The following is a 27,635-nucleotide window of genomic DNA, read 5'->3' as shown; positions in this document are numbered from 1 at the left end:
GCAAGAACAACAGATTTTTATATTGTCAGCTCTGGGAATTGATCTTGCAACCTTTCAGTTACTAGTCCAATGCTCTAATCACTATGGCTAGTGATCCACTGGGGACAGAAGCTCCACTAACAGCTGCCTTATGATCCATGCATTAACCCTATCCCTGATTAACCCTATATTATGTGTTGTTTTAGCCTAGCATTAGTGTAGCATGGCATTTTTCGGCCACCAGTAGTTACTGTAGGTAGTTAGTAGTTAGAATGCAGTTCTTTTCCCTATATTATTAGATAGAATGCAGCTCTAGTTACAATGCAGATCTTTTCACTAAGATCATTTTTAGAATGCAGGTTAGAAAGAGACTGTTATGTCATGTCTTGTTCAATATGTACACACAATTTTCACAAGGCCTTGCTTTGCTTCGTGCACTGTAAAGCCCTTGTATTTCAGCCTTGGAACTAGGAACACACAGTGACAAGCTGTTTCCTGGTCGTTGTGACTCTGTTCTGTCTGCTTGATTGATGATATGGGAGTGGCTCTTATAGACCACATGGGGGTTCAAGGCAGAATAATTCCCTCCAGATCCATGAACTGTTTTAGCATCAACTTCCTCCCAACCCAATCTTCCAAAATACGTTAATTCTTATCAAGTTAAAGCATTCCTAAAGGTTAACCTAGTGTGCACTTCTGCCTTTTAATCAACAAGAAGAGACATGTCTGTGGGTTCAGGGGTGGTAGTGGTAGTGGTTGGTGTGTGTGTGTGTACATTTCTTTGTGTTGGTTTTATTCACACATACTTATTGGTTGGATGCTAATTAATCATATACTATTCTGAGTGGGACATGCCTTTCGTTCTTCAGTGAAAATTAAAATAATCCAATATCTCTAGTGACCAGGCACTGCAGTGAACAGTAGCTGTTTGACCACTCAAAAAAGGAGAAGAAAGAAGAAGGAAGTCAGTGAAAACCACAGTTTTGTTGCAATCACCAAACTTGCATAAGAGATAAAGAATGATATTTAGAATGTCTGTTAGACGGTTAGCAGTTGTTTCCTTCCTGAGAATAAATGTTTAACTACTCTCTCTACTCTTCGTTTCAGTGCTTTTGAACATATTGTAAATTGTTACAAATCATTCAGAAGTTTGAGTCTGAGTCTACCTATTATTATACTATTATTGTATTATTATCATTATTATTATTCTATATTATTATAATTATATGTTTACGTGTTGTGTGCAGTAGGTAAAGAATGTATATTTTTATTGAACCTTTATTTAGCCAGAAAGTCTCATTGAGGCCAGAAAAGGGAGACCTGGCCAGAAGGCCAGCAGTAAATACAAAAAAACACATCGAATTCAACAGTACAGTGCATACACAGCAAAAACATGACTCCCTCACATTACTCTGTCCCCGGAGATGGGGAGTTTCCATTTGGAATGTGTATCCAGTGACAGAGGGGTGATACAGAGAGATTGATGAAAACAAAAAAATGTAAAAAGAACTATCAAGACAAAGAGATACCAGATAACGGACATTGAAGCTCTTTCTCTCAAATAAGTCGCTGTTTTACAAGCCTTCTACACCGGATTCTGGACTGAATGCTAGTAGCTAAGCCTCCGGCCAAGTTCCTAAAATGATAAATATGCTGTTACTCTGAGAACTAAGTCCATTCATAGAATCGATGCGAAGGCGCATTGAAGCTGACCTGGCAGGTCATGGTGGCCTAACACCTTGTTAAGACACTCTATATACAGTTGAAGTCGGAAGTTTACATACACCTTAGCCAAGTACATTTAAACTCAGTTTTTTAAAATTCCTGACATTTACTGCTAGCAAACATTTCCCTGTTTTAGGTCAGTTAGGATAACCACTTTATTTTAAGAATGTGAAATGTCAAAATAATAGTAGAGAGAATGACTTAATTCAGCTTTTATTTCTTTCATCACATTCCCAGTGGATCAGAAGTTTGCAAACACTCAATTAGTTTTTGGTAGCATTGCCTTTAAATTTTGTAATTAAGCACCCCCACAACATGATGCTGCCACCTCCGTGTTTCACGGTGCTTCACGATTGGGATGGTGTTCTTTGGCTTGCAAGCATCCCCTTTTTCCTCCAAACATAACAATGGTCATTATGGCCAAACAGTTATATTTTTGTTTCATCAGACCAGAGGACAAAAAGTACAATCTTTGTCCCCATGTGCAGTTCCAAACCGTAGTCTTGCTTTTTCTATGGCGGTTTTGGAACAGTGGCTTCTTCCTTGCTGAGCGGCTTTTCAGGTTATGTCGACACAGGACTCGTTTTATTGTGGATATAGATACTTTTGTACCTTTTTCCTCCAGCATCTACACAAGGTCCTTTGCTGTTGTTCTGGGATTGATTTGCACTTTTCGCACCAAAGTACGTTCATCTCTAGGAGACAGAACGCGTCTCCTTCCTGAGCGGTATGACGGCTGCGTGGTCGCATGGTGTTTATACTTGCGTACTATTGTTTGTACAGATAATCGTGGTACGTTCAGGTGTTTGGAAATTGCTCCCAAGGATGAACCAGACTTTTTTTATTCAACTTAGTGTATGTAAACTTCTGACCCACTGGAATTGTGATACAGTGAATAATAAGTGAAATAATCTGTCTGTAAACAATTGTTGGAAAAATGACCTGTGTCATGCACAAAGTAGATGTCCTAACCAACATGCCAAAACTATAGTTTGTTAACAAGAAATTTGTAGATTGGTTGAAAACCAAGTTTTAATGACTCCAACCTAAGTACATGTAAACTTCCGACTTCAACTGTATGTGTGTTTAATGTTGTGTCCGTATTCCTGTGTGTTATGTGTGCGTATGTAGTGTTTGAATGTGTGAGGGATTTGTGTGGGAGTGACAGTGTAGTTTGGGTGTGTGAGTGAGTATGTATATGGTGTACATATACATATTTATGGACCACCCCCCTATCCACATCAACGGGACAGTAGTGGAGAAGGTGGAAAGTTTTAAGTTCCTCGGCGTACACATCACGGACAAACTGAAATGCTCCACCCACAGAGACAGCGGGGTGAAGAAGGCGCAACAGCGCCTCTCCAACCTCAGGAGGCTGAAGAAATTTGCCTTGTCACCAAAAGCACTCACAAACTTTTACTGATGCACAATCGAGAGCATCCTGTCAGGCTGTATCACCACCTGGTACGGCAACTGCTCCTCCTACAACCGCAAGGCTATCCAGAGGGTAGTCAGGTCCGCACAACCACTGCCGGTTCACCCCGCTGTCATCCAGAAGGCGAGGTCAGTACAGGTGCTTCAAAGCTGGGACCGAGAGACTGAAAAACAGCTTCTGTCTCAAGGCCATCAGACTGTTAAACAGCCATCACTAACATTGAGTGGCTGCTGCCAAAATACTGACTCAAATCTCTAGCCACTTTAATAATTAAAAATTGGATGTAATAAATGTATCACTTGTCACTTTAAACAATGCCACTTTAAATAATGTTTACATATCCTACATTACTAATCTCATATGTATATACTGTACTCTATACCATCTACTGCATCTTGCCTCTGCTGTTCGGCCATCGCTCATCCATATATTTATATGTACATATTCTTATTCATTCCTTACACTTGTGTGTGTATAAGGTAGTTGTTGCAATTGCCATACTAAGCGGTGATGCAGCCAGTCAAGATGCTCTCGATGGTGCAGCTGTAAAACGTTTTGAGGATCTGAGGGCCCATTCTCTTCACGACTTTGTGGGAGTGTGTGGACCATGTTAAGTCCTTACTGATGTGGACTGTAAGCTGACTCTATCTCTCTATCCCCCCCAATTCAATTTAAGGGCTTTATTGGCATGGGAAACATATATTATCATTGCCAAAGCAAGTGAAGTAGAAAATAAACAAAAGTGAAATAAACAATCAAAATTAACAGTAAACTTTACACTCACAGTGAGTCTGCCTATGCCTATATACAGCTGTAACTATGTGGATATTGTTAAAGTACAGAAGGGGAAATAAATAAACATAAACTTGGGTTGTATTATTAGTGGTGGTTGCCCTTTGCTTGTTGCAACAGGTCACAGATATTGCTGCTGTGATGGCACACAGTGGTATTTCACCCAGTAGATATGGGAGTTTATCAAAATTGTGTTTGTTTTCAAATTCTTTGTTTATCTGTGTAATCTGAGGGAAGTATGTGTCTCTAATATGGTCATACATTTGGCAGGAGGTTAGGAAGTGCAGCTTAGTTTCCAACTCATGGGCAGTGTGCACATAGCCTGTCTTATCTTGAGAGCCAGGTCTGCCTACGGCGGTCTTTCTCAATAGCAAGGCAATGCTCACTGAGTCTGTACATAGTCAAAGCTTTCATTAAGTTTGGGCCAGTGTGTACTCTCTGTATAGGGCCAAATAGCATTCTAGTTTGCTCTGTTTTTTTTGTTAATTACTTGACACATTGGAAATAACTTATTTTAAGTTTTCTCATGATTTGGTTGGGTCTAATTGTGTTGCTGTCCTGGGTCTCTGTTGGGCCATTTTGTGTTTGTGAACAGAGCCTCAGGACCAGCTTGCTTAGGGGACTCTGTAGGTGATGGCTTTGTTATTGAAGGTTTGGGAATCGCTTCCTTTTAGGCGGTTGTAGAATTTGACAGCTCTTTTCTGGATTTCAATTATTAGCAGGTGTCGGCCTAATTCTGCTCTGCATGTATTATTTGGTGTTTTACGTTGTACACAGAGGATATTTTTGCAGAATTCTGCATGCAGAGTTTCAATTTGGTTTATGTCCCATTTTGGAAATTCTTGGTTGGTGAGCAGACCCCAGACCTCACAACCATAAAGGGCAATGGGCTCTATAACTGATTCAAGTATTTTTAGCCAGATCCTATTTGGAATGTCAAATTTTATGTTTCTTTTGATGGAATAGAAGGGCCTTCTTGCCTCTCAGCTTGTTCACAGCTTTGTGGAAGTTACCTGTGGCGCTGATGTTTAGGCCGAGGTATGTCTAGTTTTTTTTGTGTGCTCTAGGGCAACAGTGTCTAGATGGAATTTGTATTCGTGGGCCTGGTGACTGGACCTTTTTTGGAACAACATTATTTTTGTCTTACTGAGATTTACTGTCAGGGCCCAGCTCTGACAGAATCTGTGCAGAATATCTAGTTGCTACTGTAGGCCCTCCTTGGATGGTGACAGAAGCACCAGATCATCAGCAAACAGTAGACATTTTACTTAGCCTGTCTAGGATGAGCGTGCCGCTAGCGGCACTCCCCCCCCCCCCCCCCACTGAAAAACCAGTGCCGCGAAATTCAAAAAAAATATTTTTTTTAAATATTTAACTTTCACACATTAACCTGTTGGGGATGGGGGCGCTGTTTAGACTATTTATGCTAATTTGGCTAATTTTTGAAACGGCTTCCCACAAAATCCTTGATCGTACTATATGCATATTATTATTATTATTGGATAGAAAACAGTCTATAGTTTCTATAGGAGTTGAAATTTTGTCTCTAAGTGGAACAGAGCCCATTCTACAGCAATTTCCCTGACATGGAGTCAGATTTGAGAAATGTTGGCCACTCTTCTGAAGACAGTTAAAAGGGCACTGTCATTGCTATGACTACACGGACACTTCTTACGTCTTCCCCTGGATGCCTTTACGTGATGACGATTCCAATGGGGTCGATTGCGCGTTCACAGGCACTACAAATGAAAAAAACCTTTAGCTAGCAAGTCTTTTCTTGCTGCGTAACGCGCGTGGAAGACACCGACCCTCTCCTGTTCCAAGCGTTAGTTTAGCCTGTTATATTTCTCCGGTCATCTTTTCACTCGTTATAGGAGTTAAAAACATCATAAGGTAGTTAATTTAAAGCGTTTTATAGCAATTTATGTCCGTTTAGTGCGATTTTGGGACATTTATTTTTGCAACGATGTGAAAAGTTGGGCACGCTTTTCAGTTCATCCCGAACGCAGTTGACATTTCCACATGGCAAGAGGACAGCTTTCCACCAAAAGACGATTTCTCCCAAGAAAGGATCCTTTGCCCAAGATACTGATGGAAGAACAGCTCAAGGTAGGACATTTTTATTATGATAAATCGTGTTTCTGTCGAAACATTTTAGTGGCTTAGGACGCCATGTTTTTTGACGTAGCTTCGCTTGGCGCAAACTGTATTGAAAAGTAAGGATAAATTAAAAAATGTAATAACGCAATTGTATTAAGAATTAAATTGTCTATCAATCCCTGTCCACCCTATATTTTTTAGTCACGTTTATGAGTATTTATGTATAAGAGTAGATCACTGTCTAAGTGGCGCAAGGAAATTTTCTGACCAACTGAGCTACATTTCACATTGTCTAACCATGATTTTGGTGGCTAAATATAAACATTTTCGATCAAACTGTATATGCATGTTGTAATGTGATGTTACAGGAGTGTCATCGGAAGAATTCTGAGAAGGTTAGTGAAAAAATTAATATCTTTTGGCGATGTTGACTTTTATCGCTCACTTTGGCTAGAATCAATGCTGGGCTGCTAATTGCTATGTGCTAAGCTAATATAACGATTTATTGTGTTTTCGCTGTAAGACACTTAGAAAATCTGAAATATTGTCTGTATTCACAGGATCTGTGTCTTTCGATTCGTGTATGCTGTGTATTTTTACGAAATGTTTGATGATTAGTAGTTAGGTAAACACGTTGCTCATTGTAATTATTCTAGTCCATTTGTGACGGTGGGTGCAATTGTAAACTATGCCATCTACCTGAAATATGCACTTTTTTCTAACAAAACCTATCCCATACCATAAATATGTTATCAGACTGTCATCTAATGAGTTTTTTTGTTGGTTAGGGGCTATAAATATCTTAGTTTAGCCGAATTGGTGATGGCTACTGGTGTTGGTGGACAAATAAAAGATGGTGGATTATGCTAATGTGTTTTTAGGTAATAGATGTACATCTTTACATATTGTGTCTTCCCTGTAAAACATTTTAAAAATCGGAAATGTTGACTGGATTCACAAGATCTGTGTCTTTCATTAGCTGTATTGGACTTTAATGTGTGAAAGTTAAATATTTAAAAAAAATATTTTTTTTGAATTTCGCGGCACTGGTTTTTCAGTGGGGGGGGGGGGGGTGCCGCTAGCGCCACGCTGATCCTAGACAGGTTAAAGTCTTCACAATGTATAACCACGGATTTCAGCTCTGAATATGCACATTTTCGAACAAACCATATAGGTATTATGTAATATGATGTTATAGGACTGTCATCTGATGAAGTTTATGAAGGTTAGTGAAATAATTAATATATTTTGCTGGTTTTGTCGCTATCGCTACTGTTGCCTTGAATCAATGCAGCTGTGTGGTTGGCTATTGTAGTAAGCTAATATAATGCTATATTGTGTTTTCGCTGTAAAACACTTAAAGAATCGGAAACATTGGCTGGATTCACAAGATGTTTGACTTTCCTTTGCTGTACACCATGTATTTTTCATAAATGTTTTATGATGAGTATTTAGGTATTTCAATTTGGTCTCTGTAATTGTTCTAGCTGCTTCGGTGCTATTACCGATTGTAGCTGCAATGTAAAACTATGATTTATACCTCAAATATGGAAATTTTTCGAACAAAACATAGATTTATTGTATAACATGTTATAAGACTGTCATCTGATGAAGTTGTTTCTTGGTTAGTTTGGTTGGTTCTTGGTTAGTTTGGTAGGTTTTGTGCATGCTACCTGTGCTGTGAAAAATGTCTGTGCTTTTTTGTATTTGGTGGTGAGCTAACATAAATATACGTGGTGTTTTCGCTGTAAAACATTTAAAAAATTGGACATGTTGGCTGGATTCACAAGATGTTTATTTTTAATTTGCTGTATTGGACTTGTTAATGTGTGAAATTTAAATATTTCTAAAAAATATCTTTTGAATTTTGCGCCCTGCACTTGGACGGGCTGTTGTCATATTGAGCCAGACACCGGCCTGCAGCCATAAAAGGTTAACAAGTCCAATACAGCAAATGAAAGATAAACATCTTGTTAATCTACCCATCATGTCTGATTTAAAAAAATGCTTTACAGCGAAAACACAACATATGATTACGTTAGATCACCGCCAAGTCCAAAAAACACACATCCATTTTCCCAGCCAAAGATAGCGGTCACAAAAAGCAGAAATAGAGATAAAATGAATAACTAACCTTTGATGATCTTCATCAGATGACACTCATAGGACATCATGTTACACAATACATGTCTTTTTTGTTCGATAATGTGCATATATATATATCCAAAAATCTTAGTTTACATTGCCGCCATGTTCAGAAATGCCTCCAAAATATCAGGAGAAATTGCAGAGAGCCACATCAAATAACAGAAATACTTACTGATCAAAGATACATGCTTTATATAGAATTAAAGATACACTTGTTCTTAATGCAACCGCTGTGTCAGATTTCAAAAAAACTTTACAGAAAAAGCACACCATGCAATAATCTGAGACGGCGCTCAGAAATAAATAACATTTCTCCGCCATGTTGGAGTCAACAGAAATACGAAATTACATCATAAATATTCCCTTACCTTTGTTGATGATCTACATCAGAATGCACTCCCAGGAATCCTAGTTCCACAATAAATTGTTGTTTTGTTCGATAATGTCAATTATTTATTTCCAATTAGCTACTTTTACTAGCGCGTTTAGTACACATTTCCAAACGCTCGTGCAAGTCCCGCATAAAATCGGACGAAAACTTCCAAAAGTTATTTCACAGGTCGAATAAACTTGTCAAACTAAGTAGAGAATCCATCTTCAGGATGTTGTTATCATATATATCCAATAACGTTCCAACCGGAGTATTCCTTCGTGTCTGTGACACCTCAGAATATGCTATTCTGTTCTGCTGATATAGGCTACATTTTCTTCATATCATGTTTCTTTAGAACTGTCTAAATTAAATAATGGATGTATTGTGATGGTGTGGGCTATATTAAAGGGATTTATTAAACTTTTTAAAATGTAGATGTTCCAAAGTTCTGCATCTGTGGCTTGTAGGATATACGTGGAAGCCAGGAGATGCTAAACGTGTTTATATCAATTACAGTGAGACCGGCAGTTATGTGCATGACATTCATGGGCTGACAAGATTTCAGGTCCGCCACAAACCTGCCAAGATGTTTGACCACCATTTGGCTCTATTCCATGGAGATGGGGTGTTTCCCTCCCTGTGATGTGCAACCAGTAACAGAGGCGTGATACTGAGAGGCTGAGGAAGTTTTTACAAAATATCACAAGATAAACACAGTACATCAGACACTGTAATAACAACAACAAAAAATCCTTCCCTCAAAGAAGTTACAGTTTACATCCTCCGCCCTTTACATCAGATTCAGAACACGGCCTCTGCCCAGACTCCTAACATGATTGCTATCCTATTACACTGAGAACAGACCATGTAACCACAGACTAGCGGCTGAGAGGGTGTCACTGGAAAGTCCCCATGGAATGATCCTCATGGGAATGGTTGAAATTGGACTGCTTCAACCCAACCCACACTCCTTCATGGCTTTGAAGCATTCAGCTGTTCCACAGTTCAGTCATTGTTTTCAACACGAAGGAGAAAGAAGGTAAGAGCAGTTGTACTACATGGAAAAAAAGATTACCGATTTTTTTTACAGGGTTGGGGAGTAACTAGGGCTAAAAATGTCATTACATTTTGCTGCTGACTAACCAACCCCCATTTACTAAATAATAAATGGTTAAATTCGTTTTTAAACAGTAAAGTTACATGACCAACAGAAAAACATGCCACAATAGCAAGCCTATCAACTACTGTAATGAAGCAGACAATGTAATACACATTTTTGAAACATTTGCCAAAATGTAAAAAACACATCTGATGTGAGATGTTTCATATGACAGAGATGAAAATCTCCATTAGAAAAGTAGGGACAGATCGAAATTAACTAGGGCGGAGGAGTCGTCCAAAATAGGTGACGGTTGTCAAAATTATTTTGCTTTGGAGAGGGCTGTGTTGTTTTTTATTGGGCACAAGGGAGGGTAGTGCATTTTTTGAACAGGGTAGTGTGTTTTTTCAATGGACATGGCTGCAAGGCTTGCAAGCCTTTTCTGACCCATTGTCTTACGCAACCAGGAGTGCAGCCGGTGCAGTGGACAAAAGGACCTTTCACAGGAGCAGCTGCTCACATGTGAGGGCAACCTGAATGATTTCCTTCAGGGAAGGAAACATATGATCATCTAGGAGGTTATGCACAGCAAGCATATCTTTTGGAGGACATCCAACCTCTTTTTTCCAGCCAAGAAAGTTTCTGGCCACCAACATCTCTTCTGTTTTAACATCAATACCGTAGTGCTTGGCAAAATCATTTAAGCATGTATCTAGGATGGTTTTTGTGTTGGGGCTGCATGCCTGTAAGCCTTTGAGCAGACCTGCATCTACAGTCGAGAATCGCTGGTCAAGCTCACTAACCATCCTGTCCAAGCACGGGAGCAACAACTCTGTTTTAGTTGTTTGGGAACATGACAATTCTGTGCCTAAACCCAAGGAGGTCTCCACCACAAAATCTCCCATTAAACTTTGTTTGTGCTTCCTTGCTGCATCTGCCTCTGCCTCTGGAATATTGTGAATTTCAGTGCTTTGATTCTGTCATAAAGTTCTGTGGCAAATAAATCTGTGCGTTTGCCTATCAGTGTGTCACATCCAGCTTGTTTGCCGAAACAAGCTTCTGCCAGGTCTCCAGTCTCTTTCTGGAGGAACTTGTGTAATCCCTCAGTTATAGAAAGAAGGGCCTGAAACATCAGTAGCAGATACACGGTGGAGAACATATGAAGCTTTGCTCTCAGACCAACAGCCATGGGGATCCAATGGCAGACCATCAAAAATAGCAGTTAAAATGTCCAGGACTGCATTTATGGACCATAGCTGGCAATCCCAGCGAGTCTTTGAGAGCTGCAGACGTTCAGCTGATGCTATTCTAAGTTTGGACTGAGCTTCTTCGAACTTGTGGTGGTTAACTAGAGATGTCCTGAAAAACAAATACACATTCTCCAAGAAACTGAAAAACTCAGCAACCTCCGGAATAGCCCTGCAAGTATGACACAACACCAAATTAAGCTCATGAGCATACAATAGCAATGTATATAAATTGCCTCCGGATGCAGCACTCTGAAATGTGCTTGTACACCTCCTTTGGAACCACTCATGACAGCTGCACCATCAACGGTCTGTGCAACGCACTTTAGGCCTACTACCCATCTCATTTGGAGCTGCTGTTGCAACTCATTTGCTATTGATTGGGCATCAAATGACTTGATTTCTGCTAGTGCTCGTAAACGCTCCTTAACTGTCCCCTCTGTCACATACCTAACACACAGAGCCAACTGTTCAGACTGCCCATCCCTGGCCTCATCAGCCATAACGACATACATTCAAGACTTTGACATCTCAGAAACTATGGTTTCCGCAATCTCTTGAGCACAGCATGCCATTCTGAGATTCTGGAGAGAGATACGTCGCATTTTAAGGAGTATTGTACATTTGCAGGAAAGAGTCAAACTCCTTCAAAAACTCCATACATTCAAGAAAGTTCCCTCTATTTGTGCTTTCACTAGATTCATCATTGGCACAGAAAGAGAGTGCCTGTCTTCCTAACATTGAGGTGACCGCAACAATTCTCCTCATATACTCCCTTCTCTCTACAATATCACTAGCATGGGCAGATGTTAAAATCTAAGCAATGTTCCCATGATTGCTAGTTGCCTGGTAGCTTTGCCATGCCACAACACTGTCTCTGTGTGTTTGCGCCATTTCATGTTTACCGAAGATAAACAAACTATGTTAAAATTTTTGCAGCCATTACTGTCAAAATAATCAAATGTATTGTTTTTGCTAAAAACTCTACATGGAAAGCAGAAAGCTGTGTTTTTGTAGACAGAGTACTCTACCCAATTGTTTTTCTCAAACCAGCCGTGCTGAAATGCCCTTTTCTGTGTACCCAAACTGTTGTGTGGGTAGCTATTCAGCTTCAGTATCTTTGTCACCTGAAATCGCTCTCATTTCTGGAAGGGGTTGCTGCAGCTGCTGGTTCTTTCTCTGGATCTGATTGTTGTCCCTCCCTCTCTGGATCTGTTTGTTGTCCCTCCCTCTCTGGATCTGTTTGTTGTCTCTCCCTCTCTGGATCTGTTTGTTGTCCCTCCCTCTCTGGATCTGATTGTTGTCCCTCCCTCTCTGGATCTGTTTGTTGTCCCTCCCTCTCTGGATCTGATTGTTGTCCCTCCCTCTCTGGATCTGTTTGTTGTCCCTCCCTCTCTGGATCTGTTTGTTGTCCCTCTCTCTCTGGATCTGTTTGTTGTCCCTCCCTCTCTGGATCTGTTTGTTGTCCCTCCCTCTCTGGATCTGTTTGTTGTCCCTCCCTCTCTGGATCTGTTTGTTGTCCCTCCCTCTCTGGATCTGTTTGTTGTCCCTCCCTCTCTGGATCTGTTTGTTGTCCCTCCCTCTCTGGATCTGATTGTTGTCCCTCCCTCTCTGGATCTGATTGTTGTCCCTCCCTCCCTGGATCTGTTTGTTGTCCCTCCCTCTCTGGATCTGTTTGTTGTCCCTCCCTCTCTGGATTTGTTTGTTGTCCCTCCCTCTCTGGATCTGTTTGTTGTCCCTCTCTCTCTGGATCTGTTTGTTGTCCCTCTCTCTCTGGATCTGTTTGTTGTCCCTCCCTCTCTGGATCTGTTTGTTGTCCCTCCCTCTCTGGATCTGTTTGTTGTCCCTCCCTCTCTGGATCTGTTTGTTGTCCCTCCCTCTCTGGATCTGTTTGTTGTCCCTCCCTCTCTGGATCTGTTTGTTGTCCCTCCCTCTCTGGATCTGTTTGTTGTCCCTCCCTCTCTGGATCTGTTTGTTGTCCCTCCCTCTCTGGATCTGTTTGTTGTCCCTCCCTCTCTGGATCTGTTTGTTGTCCCTCCCTCTCTGGATCTGTTTGTTGTCCCTCCCTCTCTGGATCTGTTTGTTGTCCCTCCCTCCCTGGATCTGTTTGTTGTCCCTCCCTCTCTGGATCTGTTTGTTGTTCCTCCCTCTCTGGATCTGTTTGTTGTCCCTCTCTCTCTGGATCTGTTTGTTGTCCCTCTCTCTCTGGATCTGTTTGTTGTCCCTCCCTCTCTGGATCTGTTTGTTGTCCCTCCCTCTCTGGATGTGTTTGTTGTCCCTCCCTCTCTGGATCTGTTTGTTGTCCCTCCCTCTCTGGATCTGATTGTTGTCCCTCCCTCTCTCTGGATCTGTTTGTTGTCCCTCCCTCTCTGGATCTGTTTGTTGTCCCTCCCTCCCTGGATCTGTTTGTTGTCCCTCCCTCTCTGGATCTGTTTGTTGTCCCTCCCTCTCTGGATCTGTTTGTTGTCCCTCCCTCTCTGGATGTGTTTGTTGTCCCTCCCTCTCTGGATCTGTTTGTTGTCCCTCCCTCTCTGGATCTGTTTGTTGTCCCTCCCTCTCTGGATCTGTTTGTTGTCCCTCTCTCTCTGGATCTGTTTGTTGTCCCTCCCTCTCTGGATCTGTTTGTTGTCCCTCCCTCTCTGGATCTGTTTGTTGTCCCTCTCTCTCTGGTTCTGTTTGTTGTCCCTCTCTCTCTGGTTCTGTTTGTTGTCCCTCTCTCCCTGGATCTGTTTGTTGTCCCTCTCTCTCTGGATCTGTTTGTTGTCCCTCCCTCTCTGGATCTGTTTGTTGTCCCTCCCTCTCTGGATCTGTTTGTTGTCCCTCTCTCTCTGGATCTGTGTGTTGTCCCTCCCTCTCTGGATCTGATTGTTGTCCCTCCCTCTCTGGATCTGTTTGTTGTCCCTCCCTCTCTGGATCTGTTTGTTGTCCCTCCCTCTCTGGATCTGTTTGTTGTCCCTCCCTCTCTGGATCTGTTTGTTGTCCCTCCCTCTCTGGATCTGTTTGTTGTCCCTCTCTCTCTGGATCTGTTTGTTGTCCCTCTCTCTCTGGATCTGTTTGTTGTCCCTCTCTCTCTGGATCTGTTTGTTGTCCCTCCCTCTCTGGATCTGTTTGTTGTCCCTCCCTCTCTGGATCTGTTTGTTGTCCCTCTCTCTCTGGATTGTTTGTTGTCCCTCCCTCTCTGGATCTGTTTGTTGTCCCTCTCTCTCTGGATCTGTTTGTTGTCCCTCCCTCTCTGGATGTGTTTGTTGTCCCTCCCTCTCTGGATCTGTTTGTTGTCCCTCTCTCTCTGGATCTGTTTGTTGTCCCTCCCTCTCTGGATCTGTTTGTTGTCCCTCCCTCCCTGGGTATGTTTGTTGTCCCTCCCTCTCTCGATCTGTTTGTTGTCCCTCCCTCTCTGGATCTGTTTGTTGTCCCTCCCTCTCTGGATCTGTTTGTTGCCCCTCCCTCCCTGGATCTGTTTGTTGTCCCTCCCTCTCTGGATCTGTTTGTTGTCCCTCCCTCTCTGGATGTGTTTGTTGTCCCTCTCTCTCTGGATCTGTTTGTTGTCCCTCCCTCTCTGGATCTGTTTGTTGTCCCTCCCTCTCTGGATCTGTTTGTTGTCCCTCCCTCTCTGGATCTGTTTGTTGTCCCTCCCTCTCTGGATCTGTTTGTTGTCCCTCTCTCTCTGGATCTGTTTGTTGTCCCTCTCTCTCTGGATCTGTTTGTTGTCCCTCCCTCCCTGGATCTGTTTGTTGTCCCTCCCTCTCTGGATCTGTTTGTTGTCCCTCTCTCTCTGGATCTGTTTCTTTTCCCTCCCTCTCTGGGCATGTTTCTTGTCCCTCTCTCTCTCTGGATCTGTTTGTTGTCCCTCCCTCTCTGGATCTGTTTGTTGTCCCTCCCTCTCTGGATCTGTTTGTTGTCCCTCCCTCTCTGGATCTGTTTGTTGTCCCTCTCTCTCTGGATCTGTTTGTTGTCCCTCCCTCTCTGGATCTGTTTGTTGTCCTTCCCTCTCTGGATCTGTTTGTTGTCCCTCCCTCTCTGGATCTGTTTGTTGTCCCTCCCTCTCTGGATCTGTTTGTTGTCCCTCCCTCTCTGGATCTGTTTGTTGTCCCTCCCTCTCTGGATCTGTTTGTTGTCCCTCTCTCTCTGGATCTGTTTGTTGTCCCTCTCTCTCTGGATCTGTTTGTTGTCCCTCCCTCTCTGGATCTGTTTGTTGTCCCTCTCTCTCTGGATCTGTTTGTTGTCCCTCTCTCTCTGGATCTGTTTGTTGTCCCTCTCTCTCTGGATGTGTTTGTTGTCCCTCCCTCTCTGGATCTGTTTGTTGTCCCTCCCTCTCTGGATCTGTTTGTTGTCCCTCCCTCTCTGGTTCTGTTTCTTGTCCCTCCCTCTCTGGATCTGTTTGTTGCCCCTCCCTCCCTGGATCTGTTTGTTGTCCCTCCCTCTCTGGTTCTGTTTCTTGTCCCTCCCTCTCTGGTTCTGTTTCTTGTCCCTCCCTCTCTGGTTCTGTTTGTTGCCCCTCCCTCCCTGGATCTGTTTGTTGTCCCTCCCTCTCTGGATCTGTTTGTTGTCCCTCCCTCTCTGGATCTGTTTGTTGTCCCTCCCTCTCTGGATCTGTTTGTCGTCCCTCTCTCTCTGGATCTGTTTGTTGTCCCTCCCACTCTGGATCTGTTTGTTGTCCCTCTCTCTCTGGATCTGTTTCTTATCCTTCCCTCTCTGGATCTGTTTCTTGTCCCTCCCTCTCTGGATCTGTTTCTTGTCCCTCCCTCTCTGGGCATGTTTCTTGTCCCTCCCTCTCTGGATCTGATTGTTGTCCCTCCCTCTCTGGATCTGTTTGTTGTCCCTCTCTGGATCTGTTTGTTGTCCCTCCCTCTCTGGATCTGTTTGTTGTCCCTCCCTCTCTGGATCTGTTTGTTGTCCCTCCCTCTCTGGATGTGTTTGTTGTCCCTCCCTCTCTGGATCTGTTTGTTGTCCCTCCCTCTCTGGGCATGTTTGTTGTCCCTCCCTCTCTGGATCTGTTTGTTGTCCCTCCCTCTCTGGATCTGTTTGTTGTCCCTCCCTCTCTGGATCTGTTTGTTGTCCCTCCCTCTCTGGATCTGTTTGTTGCCCCTCCCTGCCTGGATCTGTTTGTTGTCCCTCCCTCCCTGGATCTGTTTGTTGTCCCTCCCTCCCTGGGTATGTTTGTTGTCCCTCCCTCTCTGGATCTGTTTGTTGTCCCTCCCTCTCTGGATCTGTTTGTTGCCCCTCCCTCCCTGGATCTGTTTGTTGTCCCTCCCTCTCTGGATCTGTTTGTTGTCCCTCCCTCTCTGGATCTGTTTGTTGTCCCTCCCTCTCTGGATCTGTTTGTTGTCCCTCCCTCTCTGGATCTGTTTCTTGTCCCTCCCTCCCTGGATCTGTTTGTTGTCCCTCCCTCTCTGGATCTGTTTGTTGTCCCTCCCTCTCTGGATCTGTTTCTTGTCCCTCCCTCCCTGGATCTGTTTGTTGTCCCTCCCTCTCTGGATCTGTTTGTTGTCCCTCCCTCCCTGGATCTGTTTGTTGTCCCTCCCTCTCTGGATCTGTTTGTTGTCCCTCCCTCTCTGGATCTGTTTGTTGTCCCTCCCTCCCTGGATCTGTTTGTTGTCCCTCCCTCTCTGGATCTGTTTGTTGTCCCTCCCTCTCTGGATCTGTTTGTTGTCCCTCCCTCTCTGGGCATGTTTCTTGTCCCTCCCTCTCTGGATCTGTTTGTTGTCCCTCCCTCTCTGGATCTGTTTGTTGTCCCTCCCTCTCTCGGCATGTTTCTTGTCCCTCCCTCTCTGGGCATGTTTGCTCTCTCTCCCTTATACAGCTCGCATGTTGATCTCTGCCTTGCACAGAAACCTCTTTTTCTCTTTCTGCAGTGCTTGCTGGTATGGCTCCCTGGGCGAACCCCCCCCTTCAGCTCCCCCCCCCCCCCCCCCCCCCCCCGAAAAAAAAGCACCATTCTGCAGTAGCAAATTTATACTCAGACATTTGGAGCAACACAAATAAATAGTCATAACATTTAAAACTGTAAAATATTATTATTATTATTACACTTCTGCACTTCAAACAAGAAACACACAAACTACATTGCACAACTAATTGCATTACTACTGTATAAAGTTAGAGGTGCGCTATTTGATAGATTCCCCTGCTCCCCCTACCTCGGGCTTCCAGTGGGGAGACCAGAGGTCAACCTACCCCCGCCCCCCTCCCCATCTCGTAGTTCTGAGTGGGAGACCATCTCAGGTAGTAGCCTGCCTAGCTCACAAACTACAATCAGGGCGCCCACTCTGACAAGGTTAATTGACCCACAGTCCCACACGGTGACATGATATCATTGACGTGACGTGAAAATGAGCGATAGAAAACCGATCGCGCAAATGTCACCATTCGGAATATATTTTTTAAATATTTTTTAATTATGATATATATTTTTTGGGTGCGGGCGCCCTATGCCGCCCCAGGCAAGAGGCCTACCCTGGGCGGCTGCCCATATCGCCTATGTAACGTTCCTGACCTGTTTTATGTTGTTTTTGTATGTGTTTATGGTCAGGGCGTGTGTTTTGGGTGGGCAGTCTATGTTTTCTGTTTCTATGTTGGTTTTGGGTTGCCTGGTATGGCTCTTAATTAGAGGCAGGTGTTTTGCGTTTTCCTCTAATTGAGAGTCATATTTAGGTAGGGTGTTCTCACTGTTTGTTTGTGGGTGATTGTCTCCTGTGTCGTCGATGTATGTACCATACGGGACTGTTTGGCTGTTCGTTCGTTTTGATGTAGTCTGTTTCCTGTCCGTGAGTTTTACGTTTAGTTAGTTAAGTTCATGTTCAGGTTTCGTCTACGTCGTTTTCTTGTTTTGTATTTTGTAAGTGTTTTGTTTTCGTGTTGCCGTCGTTTATAATAAAGAGATGGCTTATTTCCCGAATGCTGCGTATTGGTCCACTGATCCTTCTCTCCTCTCCTCGTCCGAGGAAGAGGAGGACTACAGCCCTTACAGAATCACCCACCACGCTAGGACCAAGCGGCAAGGGAAAACTCAACGGAGTAAGGGACAGGAAAAGAAGGAGCAATGGACATGGGACGATATATTGGACGGAAAGGGTTGCTACACATGGGAGGAGATCCTGGCTGGTAGGGATCGCCTCCCATGGGAACAGCTGGAGGCACTGAGGAGAGCAGAGGCTACCGGAGAGAGGAACCGGAGTTATGAGGGAACGCGTCTGGCACGGAAGCCCAAAAAGCCCGTAAGTAACACCCAAAAATTTCTTGGGGGGGGGCTAAGAGGTAGTGGGCCAAGGGCAGGTAGGAGACCTGCGCCCACTTCCCAGGCTTACCGTGGAGAGCGGGAGTACGGGCAGGCGCCGTGTTACGCAGTAGAGCGCACGGTGTCTCCTGTACGAGTGCATAGGCCAGTGCGGGTTATTCCACCTCCCCGCACTGGTAGGGCTAGATTGGGTATTGAGCCAGGTGTCATGAGGCCGGCTCAACGCGTCTGGTCTCCAGTGCGTCTCCTCGGGCCGGCATACATGGCACCTGCCTTACGCATGGTTTCCCCGGTTCGCCTACATAGGCCGGTGCGGGTTATTCCACCTCCCCGCACTGGTCGGGTGACCGGGAGCATTCAACCAGGTAAGGTTGGGCAGGCTCAATGCTCAAGAGTGCCAGTACGCCTCCACGGTCCGGTATTTCCGGCGCCACCTCCCCGCCCCAGCCTAGTACCTACAGTGCCTACACTACGCACTAGGCTACCAGTGCGTCTCCTGAGCCCTGTTCCTCCTCCACGCACTCTCCCTGTAGTGCGTGTATCTAGCCCAGTGCCTCCAGTTCCGGCACCACGCACTAAGCCTCCTGTGCGTCTCCAGAGCCCTGTACACACTGTATCTTCTCCCCCTACTAATCCTGATGTGCTTGTCCTCAGCCCGGTGTCACCAGTGCCGGTACCTCGCATCAAGTATAGAGTGGGCTTTGAGAGTACAGTGTGCCCTGTCCCTGCTCCCCGCACTAGTAGGAGGGTGCTTATCCTTAGCCCGGTGCCTCCAGTTCCGGCACCACGCACCAGGTCTACAGTGCGCCGTATCCGGCCAGAGCCATCCGTCTCACCAGCGCCATCTGAGCCATCCGTCTCCCCAGCGCCATCTGAGCCATCCGTCTCCCCAGCGCCATCTGAGCCATCCGTCTCCCCAGCGCCGTCTGAGCCATCCGTCTCCCCAGCGCCGTCTGAGCCATCCGTCTGCAATGAGCCTGCAAAGCCGCCCGTCTGCCATGAGCCTGCTAAGCCGCCGGTCTGCCATGAGCCTCCAGAGCCGTCTGCCAGACAGGAGCCGCTAGAGCCGCACGCCAGACAGGAGCCGCTAGAGCCGCCCGCCAGACAGGATCTGCCAGAGCCGCCAACCAGACAGGATCTGCCAGAGCCGCCAACCAGACAGGATCTGCCAGAGCCGCCAACCAGACAGGATCTGCCAGAGCCGCCAACCAGACAGGATCTGCCAGAGCCGCCAACCAGACAGGATCTGCCAGAGCAGCCAGCGAGCCATGAGCAGCCAGAGCCGTCAGAGAGCCATGAGCGTCGAGAGCCGTCAGCCTGCCATGAGCGTCGAGAGCCGTCAGCCTGCCATGAGCGTCGAGAGCCGTCAGCCTGCCATGAGCGTCGAGAGCCGTCAGCCTGCCATGAGCGTCGAGAGCCGTCAGCCTGCCATGAGCGTCGAGAGCCGTCAGCCTGCCATGAGCGTCGAGAGCCGTCAGCCAGCCATGAGCGTCGAGAGCCGTCAGCCAGCCATGAGCGTCGAGAGCCGTCAGCCAGCCATGAGCGTCGAGAGCCGTCAGCCAGCCATGAGCGTCGAGAGCCGTCAGCCAGCCATGAGCGTCGAGAGTCCCTCAGCCAGGATCTGCCAGAGTATCTCAGCCGGGACCTGCCCCTTGTCCCGGTGCTGCCCCTTATCCCGGTGCTGCCCCTTGTCCCGGTGCTGCCCCTTGTCCCGGTGCTGGTCTTTATCCCGGTGCTGCCCCTTATCCCGGTGCTGCCCCTTATCCCGGTGCTGCCCCTTATCCCGGTGCTGCCCCTTATCCCGGTGCTGCCCCTTGTCCCGGTGCTGCCCCTTGTCCCGGTGCTGCCCCTTGTCCCGGTGCTGCCCCTTCTCCCGGTGCTGCCCTTTATCCCGGTGTTGGCTGTTCATTTAGGGGATGTTAGTTTGAGGGTGGTCATTGGGAGGGGAAGACAGAAGCGGGGAGTGACTATGGTGGTGTGGGGACAGCGTCCAGAGCCTGAGCCACCACCGTGGTCAACTGCCCACCCAGACCCTCCCCTGGACTTTGTGCTGGTGCGCCCGGCGTTCGCACCTTGAGGGGGGGGTTCTGTAACGTTCCTGACCTGTTTTATGTTGTTTTTGTATGTGTTTATGGTCAGGGCGTGTGTTTTGGGTGGGCAGTCTATGTTTTCTGTTTCTATGTTGGTTTTGGGTTGCCTGGTATGGCTCTTAATTAGAGGCAGGTGTTTTGCGTTTTCCTCTAATTGAGAGTCATATTTAGGTAGGGTGTTCTCACTGTTTGTTTGTGGGTGATTGTCTCCTGTGTCGTCGATGTATGTACCATACGGGACTGTTTGGCTGTTCGTTCGTTTTGATGTAGTCTGTTTCCTGTCCGTGAGTTTACGTTTAGTTAGTTAAGTTCATGTTCAGGTTTCGTCTACGTCGTTTTCTTGTTTTGTATTTTGTAAGTGTTTTGTTTTCGTGTTGCCGTCGTTTATAATAAAGAGATGGCTTATTTCCCGAATGCTGCGTATTGGTCCACTGATCCTTCTCTCCTCTCCTCGTCCGAGGAAGAGGAGGACTACAGACCTTACAGCCTATCCCTAAATCCGCCAGTGTCTTTTTGCATGACCCTTTAAGATATCATGAACATAATTTATTTATGCCTAACAAAAGTAGGACATATTCTGTCATATGCTGTACAAATTTAACTGAAAGCTTAAACATCTACTCGCTTTTTTAAAATCAATAACCTTCATCAGACATGTTCCCTCAGCCCTGTCAGTCTCCAGCTTCTTTCCTTCATTCTTGTCTGCTGTGTTTTGACATGTATTGTTATTAAACTCATATTTACAATAACTCAAGGCTTCATAGGTGATTAATCAGTTTAAGTTTTAATTTGTTTGTTTGAACTGGTAAAATCTTAATTTCTCACCGGATTAGCCTCCGGCACAGCTGCTGGCACTGATGCTCCTGAAGAATTTCCGTACATCCTTCTAACGTTAGTCGTTAGCTTGCCTAGAGTTGAGAAATGTAGGATAATACAATGACATTGTGATCAACACTGTCACCTTTTCTACACACAATTGTTTTAGCCTATCTGCACGAATCCACCCTGTCAGAGCCTTTTCCTGTCCGTTTGCTGTTAGCTAGCAGTCTCAAGCCACAGAAGTAGCTAACATTAACCGAAATGTTAGCTACAATTAGGCCTAACAGTCACTGGCGCGTGCAGCAGCCTCTGCACCAGCAGCCTCCCCTAGGTCCTAGTGCCAGCCCTGTAAGAAGTTTAAGATGCGTTGGAACGGTTGACGAAACAAAAATAAATCACAGAGAAAATATATTGACTGAGGGGTTGCTAATGAATATTTGATGGGGGCTAAAGTCCTGGGCAGAGGGGAAGCCAGGTCAAAAAGCTCCCGTATTGATCTTATTTAGGTACAATCCAATTATCGTAATTTATTGCATTATTGTTATCAAGTGGATACAACATTCTACTCCGAGCTGCAGTGAAAATGTTATTTGAATAATGGCGCAAAAGCCCTGTAATTTGAAGGTTTCATTCTATTTGGATCCGTTGTGGGTTTAATCTCTGCAGTTTATAAGGTCTAAAAAGGCACAGTAGCAGTCCGGTCTGGCAGTATTTTTACATCTAATACTGATCATCATTCTCCCATGTCATCCTATACTAATGTGGCCACATATGCTCCCGGCAGGCCCAGTTATTAGGAAAGCCTAACACGCGTTCTGCCTCCTCTCCAAGCCAAGCGGCTATTCCTCACACACCTAGGACCTAACTCTTCAATATAGTCTAAATATTTAACAAATGTATTACCTTTTATATATGTAGAGAGAGAGAGAGAGAGAGAGAGAGAGAGAAGCCCTGTCCTTGAATGCAATGGAGGCCTTTTTTATTGAAGCTTTTTAAAAGTTAGAGGAAAAAGAGTATGCCTTTTAGTGAAAAGCCTACAAGAGGAATTTAATATTACGTTTTAATATTGTAGTGGACTAGGATCAGAAGGACGTTTATGCGGTCAAAGGCAGGCTACTGGACAACTTGCTCTTCAGTAGGATGCAATTTTGGAACTTATATTCATACATTTTTGTATTTATAATAATTTGTTTTATTATTATTGTATGTCATTGTTATTATTGTAAGCTTATTTATTAATCGAAACCATATATGCAAAACATGTTTTGTTTATTTCTATTGAGACATTTTCATTGGCTAAATTAAGTTACAGACACCGGCCCAGTGCAATAAGCCTACATGCTATTCAAACCCCTGGACAGGATATCGGCAAGCTCCCCCTGGAACGTAATCGATAAGTGGCTTCCATTTGAATACAACTACTTTAATTACCGTGTAGGATTGATCATGTCCAACCCAGATGGGTCACAATGTACATTGAGTAAAAATAAACCTGGATCTTTGTTAATTCTTGAATTTAACATAGTACTCAAATCAAAAGAGCTTGTTTTCCAGTAAATGCTATGTTTGGGCAAGCCCAGAAACAGTGCAAGTAAGACCCAATGCCTGGTTTGCAAAATGGGGGAGATCTTTGGGTCGAACTTGTATGATTTTAAGCTGGGTTTCTCTGAGCCTATTGCAGGAGAAAGTAGTGTTCATGGAATTGATAGCTTTATTCCATTCTTAATCCTCGAGTACAGTCCCCAGATCTCTTTCCCAGTGCTTTTTTTGTGTTTTCTATGCAGTCTGGGTTAAACATGTACAGAATTGCATAAAAACGAAAGAGGAACTTTGACTTATTTCTATACTTAAAAACTTCTTTGGGATCGGTGTCCCTTCCACGGTATGGTTGAACTAACGTAGGCTAAGGCGATTAGCATGTGGATGTAAGTAATCCAAGATGGCGTAGCAGTTGGACGTGTGTTTTGTCTTGTACCGTCTTGTCCTGTGTAAATAATAGTTTTCCTCGTATATATTTTAACCTGTCTAGGATCAGCGTGGCGCTAGCGGCACCCCCCCCCCCCCCCCCACTGAAAAACCAGTGCCGCGAAATTCAAAAAAAATATTTTTTTAAAATATTTAACTTTCACACATTAAAGTCCAATACAGCTAATGAAAGACACAGATCTTATGAATCCAGTCAACATTTCCGATTTTTAAAATGTTTTACAGGGAAGACACAATATGTAAAGATGTACATCTATTACCTAAAAACACATTAGCATAATCCACCATCTTTTATTTGTCCACCAACACCAGTAGCCATCACCAATTCGGCTAAACTAAGATATTTATAGCCCCTAACCAACAAAAAAACTCATTAGATGACAGTCTGATAACATATTTATGGTATGGGATAGGTTTTGTTAGAAAAAAGTGCATATTTCAGGTATATGGCATAGTTTACAATTGCACCCACCATCACAAATGGACTAGAATAATTACAATGAGCAACGTGTTTACCTAACTACTAATCATCAAACATTTCGTAAAAATACACAGCATACACGAATCGAAAGACACAGATCCTGTGAATACAGACAATATTTCAGATTTTCTAAGTGTCTTACAGCGAAAACACAATAAATCGTTATATTAGCATAGCACATAGCACATAGCAGCCCAGCATTGATTCTAGCCAAAGTGAGCGATAAAAGTCAACATCGCCAAAAGATATTAATTTTTTCACTAACCTTCTCAGAATTCTTCCGATGACACTCCTGTAACATCACATTACAACATGCATATACAGTTTGATCGAAAATGTTTATATTTAGCCACCAAAATCATGGTTAGACAATGTGAAATGTAGACAAGCTGGTAAAGAAAACGTCCTTGCGCCACTTAGACAGTGATCTACTCTTATACATAAATACTCATAAACGTGACTAAAAAATATAGGGTGGACAGGGATTGATAGACAATTTAATTCTTAATACAATTGCGTTATTACATTTTTTAATTTATCCTTACTTTTCAATACAGTTTGCGCCAAGCGAAGCTACGTCAAAAAACATGGCGTCCTAAGCCACTAAAATGTTTCGACAGAAACACGATTTATCATAATAAAAATGTCCTACCTTGAGCTGTTCTTCCATCAGTATCTTGGGCAAAGGATCCTTTCTTGGGAGAAATCGTCTTTTGGTGGAAAGCTGTCCTCTTGCCATGTGGAAATGTCAACTACGTTCGGGATGAACTGAAAAGCGTGCCCAACTTTTCACATCGTTGCAAAAATAAATGTCCCAAAATCGCACTAAACGGATATAAATTGCTATAAAACGCTTTAAATTAACTACTTTGTGATGTTTGTAACTCCTATAACGAGTGAAAAGATGACCGGAGAAATATAACAGGCTAAACTAACGCTTGGAACAGGAGAGGGTCGGTGTCTTCCACGCGCGTTACGCAGCAAGAAAAGACTTGCTAGCTAAAGGTTTTTTTCATTTGTAGGGCCTGTGAACGAGCAATCGAGCCCGTTGGAATCGTCATCACGTAAAGGCATCCAGGGGAAGACGTAAGAAGTGTCCGTAGAGTCATAGCAACGACAGAGCCCTTTTAAATGACTTCAGAAAAGTGGCCAACGTTTCTCAAATCTGACTCCATGTCAGGGAAATTGCTGTAGAATGGGCTCTGTTCCACTTAGAGACAAAATTTCAACTCCTATAGAAACTATAGACTGTTTTCTATCCAATAATAATAATAATATGCATATTGTACGATCAAGGATTTTGTGGGAAGCCGTTTAAAAAATTAGCCACATTAGCATAAATAGTCTAAACAGCGCCCCCATCCCCAACAGGTTAATCTCACTTTCCATCTACGGACTGAATATACTCTCCTGCAACCCGCCTCACCCAATGTGGTACGGATCTGCTATTTTATACTTTAGAACTTTAGAACCCCAATCAGAGGCTGGCCAGCTAACTAGCTACTAGCTAGTAGTCAGTTAGCCACTGCTAGCGGTCTTCACCGTTAACTCGGACACGAGCCAGCCTCAGCTCAGTCAATACCTGCTTTTTCTCTACCACATCTCCGGATTCCTACCGCAAGCTCTGGACCTTTACACCGGATCATCGCAGCTAGCTAGCTGCAATCTAAGTGGCTACTCCTGGCTAACGTCTCTGTCCCGTAGCAAGCACCAGTTAGCCTTGAGCTAGCCTCGAGCTAGGCCCATCTCCCGGCTAGCCGAAGAAGTCCACCAGCTAATTCTTGGGCTACAATACCTCTTTTCCAATTGGCCTGGACCCTTTATTGCCGTCACGGAGCCCCGCCGATCCATCACGACTGGTCTGCCGACGTAATCGTCCGAGGTGGTTTCAACAGGCTTTTTCGCTGCGACGTCGGCTTAGATCCATATGCTGGCCACGGCCAGCTAGCTTTCTGAGTCGCCATGTCTCCAGCTCGCATAGTGCAGAAGCGACTACCGAACGGCCCCCTGATCGCTCGGCTACTCATGCCTCTCCCTAATGTCAATATGTCTTGTCTACTGCTGTTTAGGTTAGTTATTATTGTTTTATTTCACTATAGAGCCCCCACCCCCGCCCTAAATGCCTTAGATAACTCTTTTGCAGCACCCTCCACACATGCGGAGACCTCACCTGGCTTAACCGGTGCCTCCAGAGACGCAACCGTTCTCATCGTCACTCAATTCCTAGGTTTACCTCCACTGTACTCACATCCTACAATACCCTTGTCTGTACATGATGCCCTGAATCTATTATACCACGCCCAGAAATCTACTCCTTTTATTCTCTGTCCCCAATGCACTAGACGACCAGTTCTTATAGCCTTTAGCTGTACCCTTATCCTACTCCTCCTCTGTTTCACTGGTGAGGTTAACCCAGGCCCTGTTGCCCCCAGCACCACACCTATTCCCAAGGTGGCCTCATTTGTTGACTTCTGTAACCGTAAAACCCATGGTTTCATGAATGTTAACATCAGAAGCCTGCCCCCTTAGTTTGTTTTATTCAACGCTTTAGCACACTCCGCCAACCCTGATGTCCTAGCCGTGTCTGAATCCTAGCTTAGGAAGGCCACCAAAAATTCTGAAATGTCCATCCCCAACTACAACATTTTCCAACAAGATGGATCTGCCAAAGGGGGCGGAGTTCCAATCTACTGCAGAGTTCTGTCATACTATCCAGGTCTGTGCCCAAACAATTCAAGCTTCTACTTTGAAAATCCACCTTTCCAGAAATAAGTCTCTCACCGTTGCAGCGTGTTATAGAACCCCCTCAGCCCCCAGCTGTGCCCTGGACAACATATGTGAATTGAATGCCCCCCCCCCCCCCCCCCCCATCTATCTTCAGAGATCGTTCTGTTAGGTGACCTAAACTGGGATATGCTTAACACCCCGGCTGTCCTACAATCTAAGCTAGATGCCCTCAATCTCACACAAATGATCAAGGAACTTACCAATTCCGTAACCATGGGAACCCTCTTAGATATCATCCTGACCAACGTGCCCTCTAAATACACCTCTGCTGTCTTCAACCAGGATCTCAGCGATCATTGCCTGCGTGCGTAATGGGTCCACGGTCAAACGATCACCCCTCATCACTGTCAAACACTACCTTAAACACTTCAGCGAGCAGGCCTTTCTAATCGACCTGGCCCGGGTATCCTGGAAGGATTTTGACCTCATCCAGTCAGTAGAGGATGCCTGGTTGCTCTTTAAAAGTGCTTTCCACACCATCTTAAATAAACATGCCCCATTCAAAAAATGTAGAACTAAGAATAGATACAGCCCTTTGTCACTATCGTTGGAATAAATGGACCAAGGCGCAGCGTGCGTAGAGTTCCACGTAGAGTTTAATAAATGAAACTCACCAAAACAAATACAGAAACAAACGAAACGTGAAGTAATGGATTGCTCACAGGCACTACACAAAAACAAGATCCCACAAACAAAAGGTGGGGAAAGGCTGCCCAAATATGATCCCCAATCAGAGACAACGATAGACAGCTGCCTCTGATTGGGAACCATACCAGGCCAACATAGAAAACGAAAACTAGAATGCCCACCCTAATCACACCCTGACCTAACCAAATAGAGAAATAAAAGGATCTCTAAGGTCAGGGCGTGACACCCTTGGTTTACCCCAGACTTGACCAGCATAAAAACATCCTGTGGCGCACTGCATTAGCATCGAATTGCCACCGCGATATGCAACTTTTCAGGGAAGTCAGGAAGCAATACACATAGTCAGTTGGAAAGTGAAGGCTGGCTTTTTCAAACAGACATTTGCATCCTGTAACACTAATTCCAAAAAGTTTTGAGACACTCTAAAGTCCATGGAGGACATATCCACAAACTTCAACGTGTTTCCTTTCAAATGGTAACAAGAATATGCATATCCTTGCTTCAGGGCCTGAGCTACAAGCAGTTAGATTTGGGTATGTCATTTTAGATGAAAATTTTCTACAGTGTAGACATTGTTAATTTTGTAAATCACTATTGTAGCTGGAAATGACCGATTTTTTATGGAATATCTACATAGGCGTACAAAAGCCCTTTATCAGCAACTATCCCTCCTGTGTTCCAATGGCACATTG

General features: G+C 44.5%; 1 protein-coding gene across 2 annotated transcripts in view; it reads left to right on the top strand.

Moving 5' to 3' along the window:
- Positions 1 to 1,073, top strand: part of LOC129821028 (nectin-3-like) — a 119,320-nt gene extending 118,247 nt beyond the window's left edge. For both annotated transcript variants that reach the window (XM_055878239.1, XM_055878240.1), the window contains exon 10: positions 878 to 1,073. The gene's annotated coding sequence lies outside the window, so the exon portion shown is untranslated. The remainder of the gene's footprint in view (positions 1 to 877) is intronic.
- Positions 1,074 to 27,635: the final 26,562 nt, after the last annotated feature.

This window comes from Salvelinus fontinalis, chromosome 23, assembly GCF_029448725.1.
Source record: "Salvelinus fontinalis isolate EN_2023a chromosome 23, ASM2944872v1, whole genome shotgun sequence".
In the NCBI taxonomy this organism is placed as follows: Eukaryota; Metazoa; Chordata; class Actinopteri; order Salmoniformes; family Salmonidae; genus Salvelinus; species Salvelinus fontinalis.
This window is presented reverse-complemented; position numbering and strand designations above follow the sequence as displayed.